Source organism: Ambystoma mexicanum, chromosome 5p (genome assembly GCF_040938575.1).
Source record: "Ambystoma mexicanum isolate Mex_15411 chromosome 5p, UKY_AmexF1_1, whole genome shotgun sequence".
NCBI lineage: Eukaryota > Metazoa > Chordata > Amphibia > Caudata > Ambystomatidae > Ambystoma > Ambystoma mexicanum.
Genome location: NC_090930.1, coordinates 447,855,020 through 447,878,038, shown reverse-complemented (window position 1 = coordinate 447,878,038; position 23,019 = coordinate 447,855,020).

Here is a 23,019-nt window from a genome sequence, read left to right as displayed (position 1 = left end):
GAGGTACTGCTACGTCAAGTCATCTACTGGAGGGTGTTCGGGTTTGTTTTTATGCCTTGGATTTTGTGATTTTGGAAATGAGTGTGGATTCTGAGGGTTCAGGCATCTTTTTACACACAAGGTGGGAGATGGTGACGAAGGGTAAATGTGATCCTGTGGCCAGGTGGAATTGAGGTTTGGCGGCTCCATGACCCAGGTGCAGTTGTTCAGTGGGTCATGGTCATTTGTGAGGGAGGGGGGGGGTTGTAGTTGAAAGTTGCCTTGCCCTGCAGTGTGATGGGAACTCTGACATAGTAATGGTGGTATCCTATGTACATGTTGTGTTCTGCTGATCAATGCCTGTTCATGTGTTGTGTTTTCCTTTCAGGTGCGAGGGGATAGTTGTGGTTTGACATGCTGGGGTGTACACATGGTGGATGTTCACATGTGATGTGTAGGGAACACTGATGGTCACTTGAGTGCACATGCATATGTGGAGTGCATGTCCTTGCAGGACCACACACTTGCACTCTGATGCACTACATGTACTCCCACCCTTGCATATCCACGTGTACACTGTTTGCCTTCTGGTGCCCACTATGTCCCGGCAGCACATGTTCTGTGACCGATTATGGATCCAGTACATGCCTAATTTGATGTTTGACGTGGTCTGTCACTTAGATGTGATGCTCAGGGTGTGCATCACACACAATGGCTGTTCACTGTGCTGTGCGCTGAGCAGTGTGATGCAGGAGTAGGACACTGCACACATGAGCTGCAGTGTTGATTTTGCAATGCATAATGTGCATGTAGACAGGCATTCATTGTGATGTTACGTCTACGACTGTTGTAATGCTTTTGGAAATGACTTATTTTGGGTGGGAGATTTTGTTGGTCTGTCATTTCATCTGATTCCGGGTCAGGCAGCAGTGTCCGATGCCACTGTACATTTAGGACATGGCAATGTGTACATTATCGTTACTGCGTTGGTGTATGGGTATTGCTTGCCATGTCATGTTGATGTTTGGGAGGGTTTGAGTGACATGACAGTGATGGCCATGGCCTGTTTTGCAGTTGTGTGTGATGCACACCTTGCATGTCCGGGTCATCCGCTTCTCAGAGCAACTAGCTGCGGGTAGATTTCTCTCCGCAGCAGGACCCTCCCCCTGGAACAGACTTCCGGCCTGACTTGAACTTGAGGGGAACCATCTCCAGTTCTGGAAGCACCTCAAGACCTTCCTCTTTGCTTCTGCTTACTCTCTGCCTCTCCCTTGCAGAATTCTTCACTGGAACTGCACAGGAGCTGCAACTGGGCCACTCTCACCGACCTCGGTCCCTGGCCCAGCCACTCTCCACTTGCACTGCCTCCCTGGCAACCCCTGCACTGCAGTACTGTCTCTCTATCCCTACAGCCCTCCCTTCCCAGCACTTGTCTGCACTTACCTTAGTAGTTGCCACCAGGCGACCTATGTATTGTTTTTTTGGCCTACTTCCCCTGTACTGGACTCCCCCCCACCCTTCCCCTTGCACTTTTCCCATTCCCCCTACCCCTGCACTTGCACAATCTCAATGACACCTGGCCTAGTAGTACCGTTCTCTGTGTTCCCTTGTTCCCCCCTCCCTGCCTCATTGCGCCTTGGAATACTTCTGTATGGCCCATATCATGTCATATGTCATATGTGTGCCTTTTGGTCACACAGGATAGCTTGTGTTTAGTAGCTAGGGATGCAGACGATGTGGCACTTCCATGGAAACTATCTCAGGGTGGTAGGGTTGTGAGAGTTGACTGTCTCTTTGTCATCATCGATTGTCACCTGGTATGTGCCAGGCCTGTGTGCACTCCGCAGGCGTGGGAGTTTAGGGGAAAAATGTGGCCACAAGCTGGGTCCGGGCTTCCTCGCCACGTGCCCTGTCCCCTCCCATGGGCAGCGCCTGTGCCTGTGGTTGGGGATGTGGGGGCACCACCATGTCCACCGGGACGCCCTGCCGTGTTGCAACATTGTGCAGGACACATGCTGCCACAATGATCCTGCACACTACTGGTGGTGCATAGAGTAGTTGGCCACTAGAGCGGTCAAGGGAGCGGAAACGTGACTTGAGCACTCCGAATGTGCGCTCCACTATGCCCCTGGTTGCAATATGGACGGCGTTGTATCTTACCTGGGGTGGTGTGGTGGGGTTCCGGATTGGCGTCATCATGTGGTTGCTCAGAGGGTAGGCACTGTCCCCTGGGGAGGTGATAATAGTTGGGATTATTAGGGTTTGGATGTTTGTCTGTGTGTGACTTGCATGCATGTGCAAGGGCATTTGTACTGACCTAGGAGCCATGTGTCGCCATGCTGCCCAGCTTCCAGGGCCCGGCTCAGGGCGGACATTCTGTATATGAAACTGTCATGGGTGGAGCCAGGGTAGTTTGCATAGACAGAGGTGATGATTCCCTTTGCATCACATACCACCTGTACATTGATGGAAAGCCAGTGCTTTCGGTTTCGGTAGATGTGCTCAATGGCCCTAGGTGGACGTAGCGCCACATGGGGGCAATCTATGGCACCGAGCACTTTGGGGAAGTGTGCCACCCTGAAAAAATCCAGGACAACGGCCTGCCTTTCTGCGGGTGTTCTGGGCATGTATATGTGCCTGCGGACTGAGGGGCGCGCTGTCATGATTGCCAGTACCTGGTGTAGGCAGCGTGACTGCGTGGCCTGTGAGACCCCCCCCACTATGGCAGTGGTCCGCTGAAATGACCCAGTGGCCAAAAAATGCAGGACATTGAGCAGCTTCTCCAAGGGGCTCAATGCTTGGGAGCAAAGGGTGGGGGATGTGAGGTCATCTTCCCACTCCCTGACCAGGTCTAGGATGATATGGGGTGGAAACCTATACCTGCCATAGACCTGGTCGTCAGGCATCCCAAAAAGGCTTGTCCGTGGTGCGAAAATGCGTGCTCTGGCTATTCTCCTCCTCCTGCGGTGTCCCACGATCAGTGCAGCGACAAATGGGGCATTCATCGTAGCTATATATACGCGTTAGTTGTTTGCGCGCACTTTTATGCTGTGCGCGGGGACGCCTCCGCCTGCCTTCGTGTGGGCGGACGCGTTGACGCCTGTGCACGTCTTTTGCCGTGCGCGGGTTTCCCGTATTCGGATACGTGGTAAGACTGTAGGTCCGAGTGTCATTGCGTGTGATCGGAGTGGAGTGAGCGTACACGCGATTGGCCTGGGTACGTGTGTTTCGGGGTGCGTGGGAAGTTCCACACGCGATTAGCCTGGGTACGTGTGTTCCGGGGTGCCGGGAACTTTCACACGCGATTGGTGGAAATCCACGTGTGTTCTGTCATCACGTGCAATGAGGGAAACACCCGCGCGCGTCACGTCACAGATGCGCTCACACGCTGAGGGCCTTTGGTCCAATGAAATCGCATATGCGTGCTGCTGTGCATACGTGCTAAGGGCCTTTCCTCGTATTACACGCGGACGTGCATTTTTTCACGTGCGCTGAAATGCCCATGCACGCCTGTACGCGTCACGTCACAGGGGCGCTTGCGCTTGAGGGGCCTTCTGTCCAATGAAAATGCGTATGCGTGCAAACACGCTTACGCGCTAAGGGCCTTTCCTCGAATTACACGCTGACGTGCAAATTTTTCACGTGCCAAATCCCTCCGTATCAAGCTGGCCACTCGTAAGCACACGGAAGACCACGCTCCTGCCCAGAAGGCCGAACTACTGCCCCCCAGAGCCCCGAGCACGCTCCCACCTGCCATCTGCTGCTGCCTGACTGCCTGCTGCCCATGTGCCCTGCCATTTGCTGCCTGCACATCAGCCAGGGGTGCTGTTGCTGTGACCACCCCTGCTGGAACCGAAGACTCCCGACTGGGATTCCATCGCTCCACAGCCCAGCCCCAGGACCCAGTTGCCCACCCACTCCTGCCTCTGGGGTTGTCATGTCGGGGCAAACACCATCTGTGACCACTGACAACCCCCGGCCAGAGAGGCAGAGAGGCACCAGCTTCAGTGCCACCGAAGTTGGTGTCCTGGTGGAGCAAGTCCTGGGGCAGTATGATGCCCTCTTCGGAAGTTCCCGCGCCGACAAGGAAGGACGGACTCGGATCTGGACTGACATTGTGACTGCCATCAACGCGGAGGGGGTGGCAGTCCGCGACTTACAACATGTCAAGAAGCGCTGGGAGGACTTCAGGTCCAGGACCCTGAACAAGGCCCAGCGCCTCTTGAAGGTAGCGGATGCCAAGGGGCGCCGGGGCCACTTGTCGGAAGAACAGATGAGGGTCCTGGAACGCATATCCCCAGCGCTCCACGTCCAGGTCCTTGAGAGGCAGAACCGTCTGGAGTTGAGCGGTGAGTGTACATGCATCCTGATTGTGAGCAGTGCGTGTGGTGATTATTCAGTAGTGTGCAGGTTGCACATCTGTTTGTATGGGGTCGAGTATGGGTGGGGGTGTACAGGGCCGTGGGGCTGACACATGCGAGGGCTGGAATGTGTGAGACATGGATGGTGATTGTGTGTGTAGGCTTGCATGCCAGATGCAGTTGTGTGGGCACACATGTTTGGATGAATGTGTATGTAAGTAGGCATGTCCGTGATGTCACGCATGTATGTTGTTTTCGGCTGCATGTATCAGCACTGTGTACATGTGCATGTGTGTGTATTTGACAAGGGTGCAACAGTGATGCAACATGGATGCATGTGACAGCGGTATGTGGAAGCCTGATTGGCAGATGTGACATGGATGCCCGTCTGAACACTGCGACACTTGGCAGAGGTGTACACATGCATGCAAGTGTGGTGGTGTGTGTACATGTGTGGTGCACTTCCTGTGTTGCATGTGATGTCTGGCTCACCTTTGGCTGCTCATGCTGTTGTATGTGTATGGATGGTGGTGGCAGTTGCGATATGGCTGTGGTATGGCTCAGGTGTGCGAGTCGTAATGACATGTGTGTTGGGGATTGTGATGACATGTTTGAGGTTTGCCAATGCCACTCATGTACAACTGTCATGTGTGTATGTGTCCATTGTACAGTGCCCTGATGCCTGTGTTTTGTTTCTCCCTGTCTGCAGCGTCAACTGATGAAGAGGGCGGAGAAGGTGCTGTGGAGCACAGCGGCGGGGATCCCACCGCCAGCCGGGATTCGCAAGGCCCGGCTCCCCTCCCAGGTTGTGATCTCGTCGGGGAGTGAGGAATCCGGTGCCGCGTCCCAGGCCGCAGCTGCCGGGGGGAGGTCCAAGAGGCGGAGGTTGGAGTTGGACTCCTCGGCAGCAGAAGGGGCAGCTGGGACCCCACAGGGCCCAACAGGGGAAGATGGCACAGAGTCATTCAGGTTGGTGGGGGGTTTGGTGGAGGAGGAGGCCGTGCAAGCACCAAAGACGGGGTCTGGAGGTGGGGATCCCACTGGTGCTAGTGGTGCAGTGCAGGACCAGGGACAGGAGGCAGCACAGGCCGCCGCGGAGGTGCCTGTGTGCAATCCTGTCCCTGATCCTGTCCCTGCATCATCTTGCACCAGCAGGGATGCCTACGTCCAGACCCGTTTTCAGGCAGGGGATGAGCTCACGTCAACTGGCCTTCCTCTGCCTGCGGACGTGGCTATCCAGGTCCGGGTTGAGCCTGTCCTGGCTGGTGTGGCGTTGCGTCAACGGGCCATGCGAGGTGACCTGCAGTCTTTTCATGAAGAGACTGCACGTCATCTCGAATGGCTCGTTGACCACGTCAGCCTGCTGGGACAGGTCACCCAGGCCGGATTCCTCCGTCTGATGGGGCTTGCTACGACCCCCTCCTCAACTGGACCCCCTACGCGCCAGTCATCCTCTGTGCCATCTTCCCACCCATCAGTCACCTGGGTGCCCTGTGGAGCTGCCTCTGACGGTGCGGCCAGGCTGGTGGAGGAGGCATCCCTGCCACAGTCGGGAGTCGGACGTCCAGCAGGGGTGGCCACATCTACGACTGCACCCCAGCCGGTGGAGGATGTGCAGGCAGCAGGAGGCAGTGCACGGGCAGAGGCACAGCAGCAGCAGCAACGTGGTGGGAGCCATGAAGGCTCGGGGCCTTCAACATCGGAGGGGCAGGCATCGGCCGGAGGGCAGGAGGACCCAGGACAGAGAGTGTCTTCCGTGTGGCAGCGGTTGGGCCACGCCATAGATGCGAAGCGGCAGCGGGCGGAAGAGGCACGGCTCACAATGGTCAGGGCGGAGAACTCCATGCGGAGGGCCCTGAGGCGGGCCGAGTGCCTCAAGGCAATCCGCAGGGGTTTGGAGGTGGACACGGCGACGGCCCTGCGGACCCTCGGGGCCATGGAGGAGGACCGCCTCTGGGACATTGAGCAGGAGTTTGATGATGCCCTGGCCCGGGACATCCACAAGTGAGCCGTGAAACTAGCCCGCTGCCCTTGTACATAGTTATGTAGGTAGTGTTAGGTTTCATTTTTGTTTTGATTTTATTTGGACCTTTCGGACATTGGCCACATTTTTGTATATAGTTTATTTTGTTAGTTAGTGTAGTTAGATAGGTTTCCTTTCTTTTGTTGGGATAATGGACCCTGGCTTGTTCACATGTATATAGTTCACTGTTGGATTGTATTTTTTTTTCACTTTTTAACCATGGAGCAATGGCTTTCTTTTTTATTTTCCATTGGATTTTGTTTTGTGGACATTGACTTTGGACAACATTACTTTGGAATTTTATTTTTGGTTTTGCTTTTTTTCACGGACATGCTTCCTTTAATTTTTGTACATTCACATTTCTGTTTCTTCATTTTTTATTCTATTTATGTTTCCTTTAATACATATTTTTTTTGGTGAACTTCAATGTGTGGTATCTCATTGGTTTCATGCATTTCATGATATGTGTTTTGAGATTCACTGACACCCATTGGGTGTATGTGAGGGAAATGTGTTTGTTTCGGAAATTGCAATTGGTGTTCTGTGATGTAGGGGTGGTGGGGAACATGAGTTGGACATGGGTGGGGGCCTGCTGGCAGGTGCCCCACAGTGCTGGGGGGTGGGGGTGCTGGTAGACACGAGTTGGACATGGGTGGGGGCCTGGTGGAGGCTGCCCCTGCACTGCTGGGGGGTGGGGGTGCTGGGAGACATGGGTGGGGGCCTGGTGGTGGGTGCCCCTGCACTGCTGGGGGGTGGGGGTGGTGGGAGACATGGGTGGGGGCCTGGTGGTGGGTGCCCCTGCACTGCTGCGGGGTGGGGGTGCTGGGAGACATGGGGGGGGCCTGGTGGAGGGTGCGCCTGGTGGCTGGGGGGTGGGGGTGATGGGAGACATGGGTGGGGGGCTGGTGGAGGCTGCCCCTGCACTTCTGGGGGGTGGGGGTCGTGGGAGACATGGGTGGGGGCCTGGTGGAGGCTGCCCTGGTGGCTGGGGGGTGGGGGTGGTGGGAGACATGGGTGGGGGCCTGGTGGAGGCTGCCCCTGGTGACTGGGGGGGTGGGGGTGGTGGGAGACATGGGTGGGGGCCTGGTGGAGGCTGCCCCTGGTGACTGGGGGGGTGGGGGTGGTGGGAGACATGGGTGGAGGCCTGGTGGTGGGTGCCCCACAGTGCTGGGGGGTGGAGGTGCTGGGGAACATGAGTTGGACATGGGTGGGAGCCTGGTGGAGGCTGCCCCTGGTGGCTGGGGGGGTGGGGGCCTGGTGGAGGCTGCCCCTGGTGGCTGGGGGGTGGGGGTGGTGGGAGACATGGGTGGGGGCCTGGTGGAGGCTGCCCCTGCACTGCTGGGGGGTGGGGGTGGTGGGAGACATGGGTGGGGGCCTGGTGGTGGGTGCCCCACAGTGCTGGGGGGTGGGGGGGTGGGGAACATGAGTTGGACATGGGTGGGGGCCTGCTGGCAGGTGCCCCACAGTGCTGGGGGGTGGGGTGGTGGGGAACATGAGTTGGACATGGGTGGGGGCCTGCTGGCAGGTGCCCCACATTGCTGGGGGGTGGGGGTGCTGGGGAACATGAGTTGGACATGGGTGGGGGCCTGCTGGCAGGTGCCCCACAGTGCTGGGGGTGGGGGTGGTGGGGAACATGAGTTGGACATGGGTGGGGGCCTGCTGGCAGGTGCCCCACAGTGCTGGGGGGTGGGGGTGGTGGGGAACATGAGTTGGACATAGGTGGGGGCCTGCTGGCAGGTGCCCCACAGTGCTGGGGGGTGGGGGTGGTGGGGAACATGAGTTGGACATGGGTGGGGGCCTGCTGGCAGGTGCCCCACAGTGCTGGGGGGTGGGGGTGCTGGGAGACATGAGTTGGACATGGGTGGGGGCCTGGTGGAGGCTGCCCCTGGTGGCTGGGGGGTGGGGGTGCTGGGAGACATGGGTGGGGGCCTGGTGGAGGCTGCCCCTGGGGGGTGGGGGTGCTGGGAGACATGGGTGGGGGCCTGGTGGAGGCTGCCCCTGCACTGCTGGGGGGTGGGGGTGGTAGGAGACATGGGTGGGGGCCTTGTGGAGGCTGCCCCTCGTGGCTGGGGGGTGGGGGTGGTGGGAGACATGGGTGGGGGCCTGGTGGAGGCTGCCCCTGGTGACTGGGGGCGTGGGGGTGGTGGGAGACATGGGTGGGGGCCTGGTGGAGGCTGCCCCTGGTGGCTGGGGGGTGGGGGTGGTGGGAGACATGGGTGGGGGCCTGGTGGAGGCTGCCCCTGGTGACTGGGGGGGTGGGGGTGGTGGGAGACATGGGTGGGGGCCTGGTGGAGGCTGCCCCTGGTGGCTGGGGGGTGGGGGTGGTGGGAGACATGGGTGGGGGCCTGGTGGAGGCTGCCCCTGGTGACTGGGGGGGTGGGTGTGCTGGGAGACATGGGTGGGGGCCTGGTGGAGGCTGCCCCTGGTGGCTGGGGGTGCTGGGAGACATGGGTGGGGGCCTGGTGGAGGCTGCCCCTGCACTGCTGGGGGGTGGGGGTGGTGGGAGACATGGTTGGGGGCCTGGTGGTGGGTGCCCCTGGTGGCTGGGGGTGCAGGGGGACATGCGTTGGTGGGCAGTAGTGCAAGTTGACATGTGGGTTGGCTGGTGGGCATGGCCATGGTGGATGGGGTGCCTGCAGGACATGTGCTGGGTAGGCCCCTGTGGTGTGAGCCACCTGCAGGGGCCGTGGAGGCTGTAGAGGGAACACCTGGGAGGACCCACACGTGCAATTCACGTGTGCTGCTCCCGGCGCACCCCTGTAATACACGTACCCTGATGAGATCGCGTGTGGAACTTCCCACGCACCCCTGGAATACACGTACCCTGCTGATGTTGCATGGGATACTTCCCCCCGCACCCCGAAATACACGTACCCTGATGAGATTGCGTGTGTGACTTCCCGCAAACCCCCGAAATACACGTACCCCGCTCAATCGCGTGTGTAACTTCCCGTGCGCCCCCGAAATACACGTACCCCGCTCAATCGCGTGTGTAACTTCCCGCGCACCCCCGAAATACACGTACCTCGCTCAATCGCGTGTGTAACTTCCCGCGCGCCCCCGAAATACACGTACCCCGCTCGCACAGGCCCAATTGCTGTATGTTGCCACTTTTGTGATGCGCTGGGACTCTACCGCCTGCCTTCGTGTGGCGGACGTGTTTCAGCTTGTGCGTGTCTTTGGCTGTGCGTGGCTTTGCCCTATTCGATTCCATGAATACGTGTGGTTCGATTGCGTGTGGGCGTTCCGTCTGCTTCCCTGCAGTACATCCCCAGTTACGCCCCTTTTTTCCCGCGTTGTTCCCCATTCCGCGCGTTACGCCCCGTGTCCCGCCCACTTTCTGGTCTATGCGCCGAGGTTGTGCGCTTTCACTGTGCGCGTCGCGCACGCCTTTCGGGATGTTGCAGTGACTTGTGCGCCATGCACGGGTTTGGCGCACATCCCGAGGTGTACACGCGCAGGGACTTCCATGAATCGCACGCGTGCGCCTGTTTTTTTCCGCTTGCGCCTGCTTGCGCCTGCTTGCGCGAAGATTTTCGGCGCACGTTTGTTCCATGAATCGGCCCCTAAATGTTTTATTGAAATACTGTTGAAATTTTAGATGTGAAATTTTAGATGTGAAATTGTTATTTACTTGTTTTTTTCTGTATAATTTTGTAAAGGTTTTCTAAAAAACCATATACAAATAAAATAAATAAAAGAACACAGATAATGACCTACATACACAACTCATACGCTTCCAAAAACCTAAGTGTGGCAAATATTGCCAATGCATATATGAAAACAAAGGCAAATACTATATCAAATGTCACTTTGTCTTCCCTAGACCAGTTTGCAAAAAAGGACAAGTAAATAGCTTGATGTCTTCTGTTAGACACAGTGTAAAAGACAAATTCCCCACAAATACATGCAACATTAAAAGCGAAGTACCATCCAAGTACATCAATGATTACAAAGCAATCATTGCCCTCTTCTGAAATGCAAACAGAAACATACATTACAATGCAGACAATTTCACTACAGTTGCAAGATATGTCACAGCGTATCTCACCAAAGCTGAGAAAACAGAGCTGAAAGACCTCTGGGATGACATATCATCCGACAAAACACTATCACAAAAGATGTACAGCTTTGGTATACAAATGCTCTCCCTTAGAAGTGTGGGTGCTACGAAGCTGCAGACTGTTAAACAGGTACAGACTTATATGGAAAATTGAAACACATTGTCTGGGTAAACTTTGTTTCATCTTCATCCTGAAAAAGAGTACTAAAATCCTACCAAGAGATAGAAAACATAGCCACAAATCATCCCAGCCAACAGGACATTTAAAAAAACCAATTTTAATTGACACAAACTGCCCAAACAGAGGTACTGCTTTGGAAAGCATGTATCTGTATGACATTGCTCAAAACTACACCTACAAAATCCATATCACACCAAATGACTCAATTGGCACATATTCAGTCTCAACTTGTGAAGGAAGCCTAGTGAAACTCGCCAAACCCAATCTAACGAACCATACAAAGTTACCATTAAAATCTCAATAACAGAGAACTGTATTACATGGCCCTACTCTAACTTTTTAAACCTTGGAGAAAAGAAAAATAATTATTAGGTGACTCATTTGTAGCTGCCTTCAAAGCAAATGAAAGCAGTATAACAAACGACAATCTCAAACAATACAAAGCAATGTTGGACAATGAACGCCATCAAGAGGCAGACATTGAAGCTCATCAAGACAAAGACACTCCTCAGGGCAGCCAACTTTCCCTTATAGGAAGTCAAGATCCACTTGGAGAACCACTCATTCTAAATGAATCAGAAATAGCCATGACTGAGGTAGAAAATACCATTTATCTATATAACTAATCTGAGGAAGACTTGTCAGTGTTTGAATCACAGCTTAATGATGAACATCTCACCATTTATCTAGAAGTATCTCAAGAAATCGAACATGGTTTTAAACATGAAACTAAAACCTGTAGCTGTAAAAATTATAAAGCTCTGCTCCTGTATGTAAGTGGTGAAGCTGGTTCTGGTAAAACATTCTAAATAAAAATAATCAGCACATTTCTACAAAACCTAACAAACAACAACCTTTTAGCTGTAGTAACAGCCCCCACATGTTTGACTGCCTACAACATAGGAGGTGCAACTTTACACCGACTACTGCTTCTCCCAGTAGAACACCAAAACAAATTAGAATACTATAAATTATCAGCAGAAGTTGCTACTGAAGTACAAAGAGTTCTAAAACAAATTAAAGTACTCTTGATAGATGAAATAAGCATTGTTTCCAACCACATGTTGGCTTTAATTTATCTTAGAATGCAAGAAATTCTAAAAACCAACTATGAAGAACTGTTCAGAGGAAAACATGTTATTGTTTTCAGAGACCTCCTACAGTTAACACCAGTGAATAGTCAACCTATTTTCAAAACATTAGGACACAAGCAATGCCGCAATACCCTCAACAGCATTGGAAATGTAAATCTCTGGCAATATGTTCAATACAGAGAACTAACTCAAAACATGTGTCAATCTGCAGACCTCACCTATGCTAACATTTTAAAAAGCATTAGAACTGGTCTGCTTACTAAAGATACAAAATCCATCTTAAATAGTAGACTAATCCATTAGCTATATGGACGAAACACATCTGCTCTTTATGTCATGGAACAATTAACTTAACACAATCTAAAATGCATGTCCTTAATGCCAATCCTTGCAAGCTGCAGTCAATTCAATGAGATGGTGTTGAAAAATGAAATGCAACCCATACTCAATATCAGCTCCACAGACAAACTAGAGTGCACGGCATGACACTTCCTACGTGTCAACAAGCAATAGCATGACTAAATAGCTTAGAAAAATGTATCTCTAACAGAGCTGGATTGGAGAAAACATTGACTCTGTGTCTAAACTGCAGAGTAATTCTAAAACCTAACCTTGACGTAGAACAAGGTTTAGTCAATGGAGCAATTGGTACAGTTGTTGGCTTCGAAACATATCCACATGACATCAACATCAGGTTGTCAACATTCACTTTGACAAACTTACAGAAGTTAAAAAAATTGGCCGGAAAATAGCATGTTTCCTTCTTTTCAAAGATATGTACGTAGGCGGAGAGCAATTTTCTCTATCTCTTGCATATGCTGTCACTATTCACAAATCACAAGGTTGAACCCAAAATCAAGCATTGATTGACATTGGCAGCACAATCCTTAAAGAAGGTATGGGTTACGTAGCACCTACATGTCTGCATACACTCAATGGTCTATTCCTAGTTAACTTTGATGCAAACAAAGTAAACGTTGACATTTTTTGCATCCTGGAATACAACAGGCTATGGGCACTATACACCCCCATCTAGATATGTACCCTGTACCTCAAAAAAGAAACCTTTAATACAACAGAAACTATAGCAGATCTCCCAACAATACTGCTAAAACAACAATGACCAACTCCTTCTGCATCAAACAATACAACCACAAAACTATCTAGTACAAAGTCAACTGCACATCTATGAGAAAAAAAAGACACAAATGTCTATTCTCCAGAAAGATTTGCAGGCCAACCAAACGATCCACCAACAGATCTCTCTCGTCCATTTAAATTCAGCAACACAACCGGAGTAAATTGTTATGCTAATGTGACAATGAATCTTCTCTTTCAGTTGCCACCAATTGTTCACAACATTTACTTAAACGTCTTGGACCAGTTGTGTTTGCAAACGCTCGTCCTTCATAGAAAGGCCACAAATAATCGTGATAATACTTACAGTGTCTCAGGTATAAGGTAAGAATTGGACTACTGCACAGGAATGGTAAAATGTACCATAAACAAACAGGAAGGTCCACAAGAATTCCTAATGTACTTACTACAAGTACTGGAAACCAATGACATCCCTATAACTTAAATCTTCCACATTTCATACAACTGGAAACATGCATGCAGTCTCTGCAACCATGTTTCACAAGACCACATCCCTAATGAATGATTTGTATATGTATCCATACCAAATTTTGAATACGTTCCATTTCACCAGCTTCTCCAGAATGCACATTATGGCATATTATGCCCTTTTTGGAATTCAGACAATCGTTCCACCATACAAATAAACTCACATAGCCAATATTTCATACTAATGCTTCTAAGGTACAATGCAGATGATACCAAAAATAACTGTAAGCTTACAGGCTTCACATACGGCCAAGTATCTCTTGGAACAAAAACCTTCACAACAGTAGGTATAGTATACAACACTGGTGCCATAACGACTTCAGTGCACTACATTGCATATGTCAAAAAAAGAAGTGGTTGGTTTGAATGTACCACTACCTCCGTTACTCCAAAACATTTTTTTTATTTTTTTTTTATTTATATAGCGCAGCCAGGCCCGAGGGCAACATAGGTTACCAGCAAATTTAACAAATGCCTACTTAATATTCCTTCAACCCAAATTTAGTCACTAAACTATAGCACAATTAACAGTTAGAATACGCCAACAGATATCTAACTATATCCATGATACTACAATAGTACTTTTGAAAGTCAATCTAGTTAGAATATGCCAACAGGTAGCTAACAACTTGACAAATACCCTTCATTTCAAAATACATCTTCTCAATTCTTATACAAGAAAACATCTTCTAACCTCTAATGTAGTTAGAACACGACAACAGATATCTAACTACTACAAGCATTCCCTTAATCACAACCTACTTCAAAGAAATATAATATCACCCTTTCACTCACGCAACTGTAAATGAGTTTTTGCAATCCAGTACAGATTTTTTTTCCCCAATCCAATGGCCCAATGATTATTTAATGTCAAAACAACAGCAGTGTGTCATATACTAATGTTGTACCAAACATAGTTCTTAGAATGCACTGTTAATGAGGGTCTAAAAGATGTATATGTAAAATTGTATACAACTACAGCTATTAGACTATCCTGCTTAACAAATTGTACTATTTTTCTTTCACAGAAAATAAACCAGAGATTCCAGCATCATAACTCTATAAAACTAGGTAACCATATCAATTATAATCAAATACATATTCTATGAGCACTATCCCCAAATGTACTACAATCATAAGTACCACATACAGTTAAATGTCATCATTCCTCCATATTACAAACACTTTGTACTCCCACTACATTACCTATAATTACTATACACATATTACTACTATGGTGATTCTGGCCACACACCTACTACATTAAATAGAATTACTATACACATATTACTACTGTGGTGGTGTGGTTAGTGGACATATTCTTGGGGCCATAGCCTCTGGCCATGCCCCCCCAGAATCTGGCCACTGAATTCAACCACCGCAATAAAATTATCTATGTAAGAAGTACATACCATACTCTGACAAGTAATAAAACTCACCCTGACCCCCTGCAATCAAAATGATGTCTGCGGACACAAAAATTGACAGCGGAATCAGCAGCATTTCTAAACCATTTTTTCACCTATAAAAAACAGCTCCACATTACCTTCATTCCACTTTGCTACCATTTCTACGCCCTCTATTAGCCATCAAATAACCCCAAATGTCTTTCCCAAGCTGACCGCTCATGACAACTACCTCAGTGTCCGCGGACAGCTACGCACCTGCCCAACCTTTTTCCACCTACAAAAATAGCTCATTCTCATCTTTTTTCCACTCCCCCACCCTTCCCAGCACCTCTTTCTACCACCAAATGACACAAAATGTGTTTTCCAGACTTTTCCCCACCAAGCAGTACGCAGAAGGCAGCGGCTGCCACAAATCCAACATGGCGGGCGTTTAAAAAAGTATGACACACCTCGTGCTTTCCACAATCCAATCAGCTGCTGTATCAGATGTCCCTGAACCTCACGTCGGCCTCTCGGCCAATCGGAGGCCTCTCCGTGGATCGAACAGGGAAGTGAGTCCGCAGACCGAACCCAGATATCACAAAATAAATTTGACCTACTTTTTGATCATTTAAAAAAAAAACTACTGGATGGATTTACACCAAATTTACAAAAGCACGCTTTTGGGACCAAGCCACCGCTCCTGCTACAAAGGTATGAAAATCATCCAACAATATGGGCTGTAGGTGTGAGCAACATTTTTTTCCATTGCATATATGGGAAAAACCACACATTTAGGACCCCTCTAAAACTTCCCCCCTGCCCCATTGACGAAACCTCACCAAACTTTGCAGAATCAATCTGACAGGGCCATATACATTTTTTGCAGAGTTTTCTGAGGATTCGTACAGGGGGGCGAAGTTATAAGACACCCAAAAAGTGCTCTTCCTATGGGTAGAGCAGCTTAACCATAACTAGAGGGCCGCTACCACAGGCCATGTAATATATTTAAGAAGAAATTCAGACCTACAAACAACAGCCTCTCGAAGAATAGCAAGTCACTTAGGTGAGTGTCATCAGAGACAGCTTGGGATGGATCCACATACCCTAGACCATTGCAATAGTTTTAATGACACTTACTACAACGTTTAGGTAAGGCAAATCACATAACTGCTATAACAGCACAGACAACAAATATGTTCTGAAAGAAAAAATATACTAACACATTTCTCTCATTCTCTTCCCCTGCCTCTTTCCTTCCCTCTCATGGTTCTCTTCTCTTTTGGATGGTATTTCAATTTTTCTTGAAATTATTACCAACATTGTGTTTTTATTGTTTAAATGGCACCTGAACACGTCCCTAATTAATTTTACATGTTTTAATTAAAACTTACACTGGAATACTTTTCACTGACACTGCTATTCATACTTTGAGCAGGCACATTTGGATCTTGATATGTCTATGTTATGGTACTATATCCTCTTGTTTCTGTGTTATATGGATCCAATATACGATGTCTTTTACCATTACCTGAGCCTTAGAAACACTGGCAGACCAAAGTTTGATTTTACTGCTTGAAAGTGTCGGTGAAATGAGATCCCAGGAGGATGTGGTAGTGGGAGTGAATTGCCATAGGGATTAGCATGGCCATGGGCAGTCAGTGGGTGGGTACATTACCAAACAACACCCACAAGCTGTGTGTCCTGCCTCTCATGGCATCTCCCTATTAGCTGTACTCCAATGCAAAGGTTTTGGCTTGTAGGTGAGACTTATGCACAATTTTAGACTGCACCTGTCAGAATGTTAATACTTGATGTTTTCTGTCTATTAGGCTGATGCACTGTGTATCTAAAAATGCAATTTCTAGCTGAACTTCCAATCACTGTCTATTGATACCTATGATCCGAAAAATTATTGTTTTAAATTCCACTTTATTTATAGCATAATATATCATGCATAGGCCTTACCATCATAAAGGACTGTCCTGCTGCCCAGATACCCACCGCTCATAGATGACATGATTAATGTTGGATACATAAAACATCATGAAAGATGCATGTACTGTGGAGAAACATAGCATTGCTTCCCTGAAATAAACTTTTCATCAGAATAGGATTCTGCCTCAGACTGCTTTGCGCACAATGCTAGGAGTCTCAATGGGCAGGGCATTGTTGCTAACTTTGTCCATACACACAGCCCTCACATTCTCACAACTCCTCCCACCGCCCCGTCTGCCCCACAAAAATCCAGCAGCACACTGCTCCTCTCCCTGCCTCTCACCCGACTCCTCCCAGCAAAGCCTTCCCACTCATTTCAGCCACTCCCAGCGCAGACAACCGAACCCTCATCAACTCTCTCTCCTCAACATGCCTCTCACACGCAAGCAAAAAATGTCCCACAGTCTCAGGCACCCTACACACCGCACAATCCCTCGACTCATGCTTCCCCACTCTATACAGACTGTCATTCAGCCACACATGCCCTATCCTCAACCGGTTCAGCATCACCTCCTCCCTCCACCTCCATTCCAGTTTCCCTGCATCCACCTTCACAGACACTTTCTCTCAGACACCAAACATCCACCTGCCCTTCACCCCACTCTCCCACCTCTCCTGCCACTCATCCATAACCCGCTTCACCACCACAGCCTTCACCTCATCCACGCTCAAAGGTATCCTCACATCAACCGCTCCTCTCCTCATGCCTTCACCCGCCGCCAAATCCACCAACTCATTACCCAAAATGCCACTGAGACTGGGGACCCACACCAACCCCAGATCCATCCCCCCATGCACACACCGATCAATCTTCCTCCTGATGTCCAAAATCACATCCTTCCTATCGCAATCCCCTGCCACAATTGCCTGCAATATTTCTATTACTGTTTAAATGTTCCAAATATGTGGCAATTATCTTTTGGTGCCACTAACCATCCGTCACACATTTTGCTATTCCAGCAGCTCCTAACCAGGGTGAGAAATATTTAGGGATCTGCATATATAAGTGCTGAGCGTTGTGAGACTTCTAGACTAGGTAGAGAGGCTTAAAGAAGCATTTACTAAAAGGGCCACTGCCACAGAGTTTTTTCAAAAGCTCTTATACAATGCCAATGCATTTGCCTCCCGCTTCCTGGGTTTTCCCACTCAGACCAACACCTTGTCCCACTCCAACCCATGGCATCAAGATCCCTTCTCCAAGCCCCTTTCTCTTGATGGCCAATGAATGTCTGCTGCTTCCACAACTACCTACGCAAGGCAGCCTGTTTGTCAGATCTAGCATAATGCTCAGGATTTGGCCTAACTGGATCTTCCAGCAAGCAATATGATCACATATCTACTTAGATACTCTAGTTTATCTTCCATGGCAGCAATCATACTCACCATATGACTCCTATGACAGAATGCCTTCTGATAAGGGTAGGATAGCCTGAACATTTTAGATTTTTATTTACTTAAAATTATGAGAATAATTATGTTTCGCAAAGGGTGGTCTGCTAATCAGACCCCTCTTTCAAAATATTCGATGACAGAATTATAATACACATGTGCTTCTCTGTAACCAGTCTACTCACATATATAGTGCCAGCTCTGCAGTGGCTAGGAGCAGGTTCAAAGGTCATCTGTACATCCCTGAAGGCTGCTGGGACACAAAGTCCCTGCAGGCAGGGGTGGCATTTTAAATGTCTGCACCTCTTATCTAAATTCAGATGATTGTATGTCTTAGGCAGACTGGTGGCTCATCTTAGACATTCTGGTGGCTCAAAAATCTTTAAATATAAGCCATACCAGGTTGTGGTGGTGACTGCTAAGGACACAATTATACAGCCACATCAATTTGAAATCACACCACTGCCAGCTCTGTGAGCAAGGCGTAACTATGATGGGAACTGTTGCATGGTGGTGTCTAGGCTGATTATCTCCACAACTGCCATATTGAACAATAGCCTGGATGCTTCCCATTTTGATTCTCCAGCAGAAAGGGTTAAACCTTCCCCGAGGGCATAAAAACCTGCCAAATGAGATGGAAGGTCTCCTGGGAATGGTGCCTCACATCGGGATACTGATCATTGGAGTTCCTTGAGACTAGGGGGTATGGGAAGGTGTTAGAGTAGCCAGAGAGAGGGCAGGTAGGCCTGGAAAAGGGTCCCACAATCTTGCTTTCCATTAAAGTTCTCTTCCTTTTCCTGTCTACTCCATTTCCTGCAAGCAAGGTACTCTAGGTGTGATGTCATAAAGCAGAGGGTACTTGTTACAAGTGATTTTATCCCTCATAGCAGGCTTGCTTTAGATCAATTCCCTGGAGCATTTTCCCTTTGAAAGGAGAGGGCGCCATATCTTTTCTTGATCCATCTCTGGACTCCAGAAAGAACATTAATTCATCAGGATCTCTGTTGGAAATACATTCTCACTCAAAGTTATCTGCCAGGGAGGTGAAGACAGGAGGCTTTCAAGGCAGGGGTTCAGCAATTTAAAGAGACAATAAAAGTGGGAATGCTCACTGACTCTGAGCTACTGCAAGCTGAAAACTAGTGTGACTGCTGTGTTGTAACTTTATAGTAGCGCTCATGTCATTAGACCTCCTGATAGTACTGTGTGAAGAATATTAGCCCATTACCAGCGTAAGACTATAAGAGAAAGAAAGTGAGTCAAAGCTACTCTAACCAACAGGCGTGACATAGGGTCAACATGTTTGCAGAGGAGCTAGATAACTGCTAGCTCAGTAGACACAAAAAAGACACCTAAAGATGCAGGAATGGCAAACAAGGGGTATTTTTTAATTTACACTAAAAGGGAACAAAACATTTTTACAAACTGCGCTGTGGCGCTGAAGATGTGCATTAATAAGCACATTTAGATCTGCATTTTTGTGAGTTAGTAGGCAGAGTGACACACAGTGTGTATTTCATGTATTGTTTTAAATGGTAATACATTTAACATTGTTTAACATTGTCGAAGCGTAAGACAATGACAAAAAATAGACGGAACCGAGCACCCCAAAAAATGGCCAACATTTGTTCATCATCATGTCTCCTCATTTTTTACAGCACATTGTTGTTGTAGCATTTTGAAGCACATACAACCCATGACATTGATCCGCATAGACTGCTCATCACTACTAGCATGGCAGATTTTGCTGCTTCGGCCAAAAAGCATCACTTGCCATTAACAATTGTCTTATTTCCGGCCGCGGGTACGATGCCTAGGTTTTCCAGCCTGTTGTACGGAAAGCCTATAGTGTCAGCTCACTGAGGACAAGCATAACACAGAGTGTACAAATTGCTTTATGAGAAAAGGTTTTTTCCTTCAAGGGAAGGGAAATAGCAAGGGAACCGTAATTGTGTAAAATAACAGCGCTAAACAAGCACATTATATTGGGAAATCGCTGACCTGCCGGAGAAGGTCCACTTAAGCCTGCGCCAGAATGTCAGCTTTTACCTAAAGCTGTATGCTGTGTCGCGTGCAGGTCCCAGACTGATGGCCCCCACTCCGCACAGCAACTTCCTGGTTTTCAGCTTAATTGAATTACGTATCCAGGGATCACTAATGGAGCAACCAGCTCATATTTCAGCAGGTATTGAGTTCCTGTTTCTGGACTTTTTTCATACTTATTGTTATACAAATTCTCATTCGCAATTTTGGAAGTGTGACCGTTTCAGAAATTAAAAATAGTTCGGGTGCATGCTCGCATGGAGGCTGCCTACATAATGCTACCCATAACACACCACAGCAACAATACAAATTCGGCTTCTTTACTGCTTAATGCCTTCGTCTGATGAAACGTCAGAGTTATGAGAGAATACTTGATTATATCAGACAATAATTGCATGGACCCATATCACGGCCATACTATCTAACAATTCTACTAGTGCTACGAATTGAGCATAAGCTTTGATAATACGTTATAGGAGAAAAACAGTTTCTCACAATCCGTATCCAAAGACATTTGCTACTAGGGCAAAATGTAATCTGATCGTTTTTGCACTGTGTTTGCTGCATACAATAAAAAGAAATGCGTGTACTGCATTTCTATTCATGCTACGTAGTATACAGTGTGCATTAAACAGTCCCCTTCATTTATGCCCTACTGAAAACATTTTTCAATAACAAGGAGAAGGGCTAATTGTCTTTGCTCAGTTTCGTATTATCTTACCAGAAAAATGGTGCTACATTTATTTACTACATTTTTTTTCCACAAGGGGAGAAGTTTGATCATCTGACCCAAAATGCCTACTTTTGAAAATGGCTGTAAAATGGAAAAGTGAAACATTGAGGGAACAGGACAGCCAACTGTTTGCAGCTTGCTTAATTTTAAAATAAGCCAATGTAGTTAATTATATTACTATTTAGCAACCTGGGGAGTGGTGTCAGCCAATCAGGTGGCTAGTGAGCAGGGGTTGCACTGCTTGTAGAAGCCGATGTTTCTTTCCGGGCTCCTAGGCCACTCTTTACTCTCCCCCGGATGCCACCATTTTGTTTGGTCCATTGGTCTGTCCCAGGAGTGGATTGGAAGCCAAAAGAGGCCCTGGAATTTTTTTTAAAAGTGGCCCCATATTACACATTTTCAGCCAGCCCGGCCCTTTTCCTATGGGACAATTTGGAAATATCACAAAAAAGAGGCCCAGGATGCAGAGTCCTGCCGGGAAAACTCCAGAGTTCCCTATAGGCCAGTCCAACCCTGGTCCGTCCCTGCCAAGCTTTTCCCTGTCCCTCCCCTATTTCTTCTTTCCCAGGCCAACTTCTCTCATATCCTCCCTGCTTCCCCCACTAACCAACCAGCTGGCACTCCGGTCCCTCAATGACAGATCCGCCCTGCTCAAACGGCTGTCAGCAACAAAGAAAAGGGACGGACACACCCTTTTGTATTATGCACAGTGGCGATCCTGTTTTGTATATTTTTTTAAGAATTAGACTATTGCAGTAGGCACGGTAATTAACCATATTAGCAGACCGGCGGCAGCCCCTGGTGCTTATAGCGTTAATCAGCGTATTGGATTCTGGTTTGGCTGATAATGGCCTTTAGCCCTCACTTCACTCTGCACTGCCATGGTTTGAGCTAACAAGCCATTACCAGCCAATTCCATCTCACAAAGTGTTGATTGATTGATTGATTGATTTGTTATATGTTAGGTGCCTATACACAAGTGTTTCATGGCACAAGGCAAGGGAGAGGGAAACAAAGGGAGTACAAGACAACGATCTTACTAGGCCTTGTATTATGATTGTGCAAGTGTGCAAACAAGAAGTGCAGGGCAGAGGTTACAGGTAAAAGAGCACTCAGAGCAGCAGAACCCTGAGCTAAGCGCTGGGAGGCTGGGACTACAAGGGCAATCCAAGTCCAGAAGTGCAAGGTTAGCCATTTGGCAGTGCAAGGAGGGCCAGGTGGCAAGTGCGTGAGAACTGGGGTGGGAGGCTGATGTCCTGTAGGACTCAGAGGACAACCTGGCAGTCAGTCAGCAGACAGAGCAGGAGCACGGTTGGCAGGGTAGAGGGAGAGAGAAACAAGAGAAAAGGTTGGTCTTGAGGAGTTTCCAGAACTTAAGGAGGTCCGGCTCAAGGCGGAGAGAGGCAGGGAGGTCATTCCAGAGGGAGACACCTGAAGAGGAGAGAATTCTACCCCAATCTCTGCTTAGCGAAGTGACTTACCGTTGAGAGTGAAAGGTAGATGAGCGAAGGGCTCTAAGAGGAATGTGCTTAGGAAGAGAGTGTTTAAGGTAGTAAGGGCCAGTGCCCCAAAAAGCCTTGTGGACAATGCAGAGGGTCTTAAACTTGATCCTTGCAGCCCCCAGGAGCCAGTAGGGGATTTCAGGGCCTGAGAGATGCTGTCACTGAGCTTGAGATAAATTGATGATATTATCATCGTATGGGATACTTCAAAAAGCGATCACCAGGAGTTTCTCACATGGATCAATAATGTCAACATTAATCTCAAATTTACTATGACGGCTAGTAAGTCGTCTTTACCTTTTTTGGATCTTTTAATTAAAGATGGAGGTGAACATATCATAGTAGATTTATACCGAAAAACAACGGATCGGAATACCATTTTAAGATATGATAGTTTCCGACCGCAATCTTAAAGGGAAAGTATTCCCTACGGACAGTTCCTTAGAGCTAGACGTAATTGCTCTAGGATGGAAGATTACACTACTCAGGCTAATATAATAGAAGATAGACTTCAGGGACGAGGGTACCCCACTCATTTGCTTAGGCAAGCTCGCAAAAGAGCTAAATTCCAACATCGAGACATTCTTATGACCAAGCCCAATCTAGAAAACTTCACCAAGAAACGAATAGTTTGTGCAA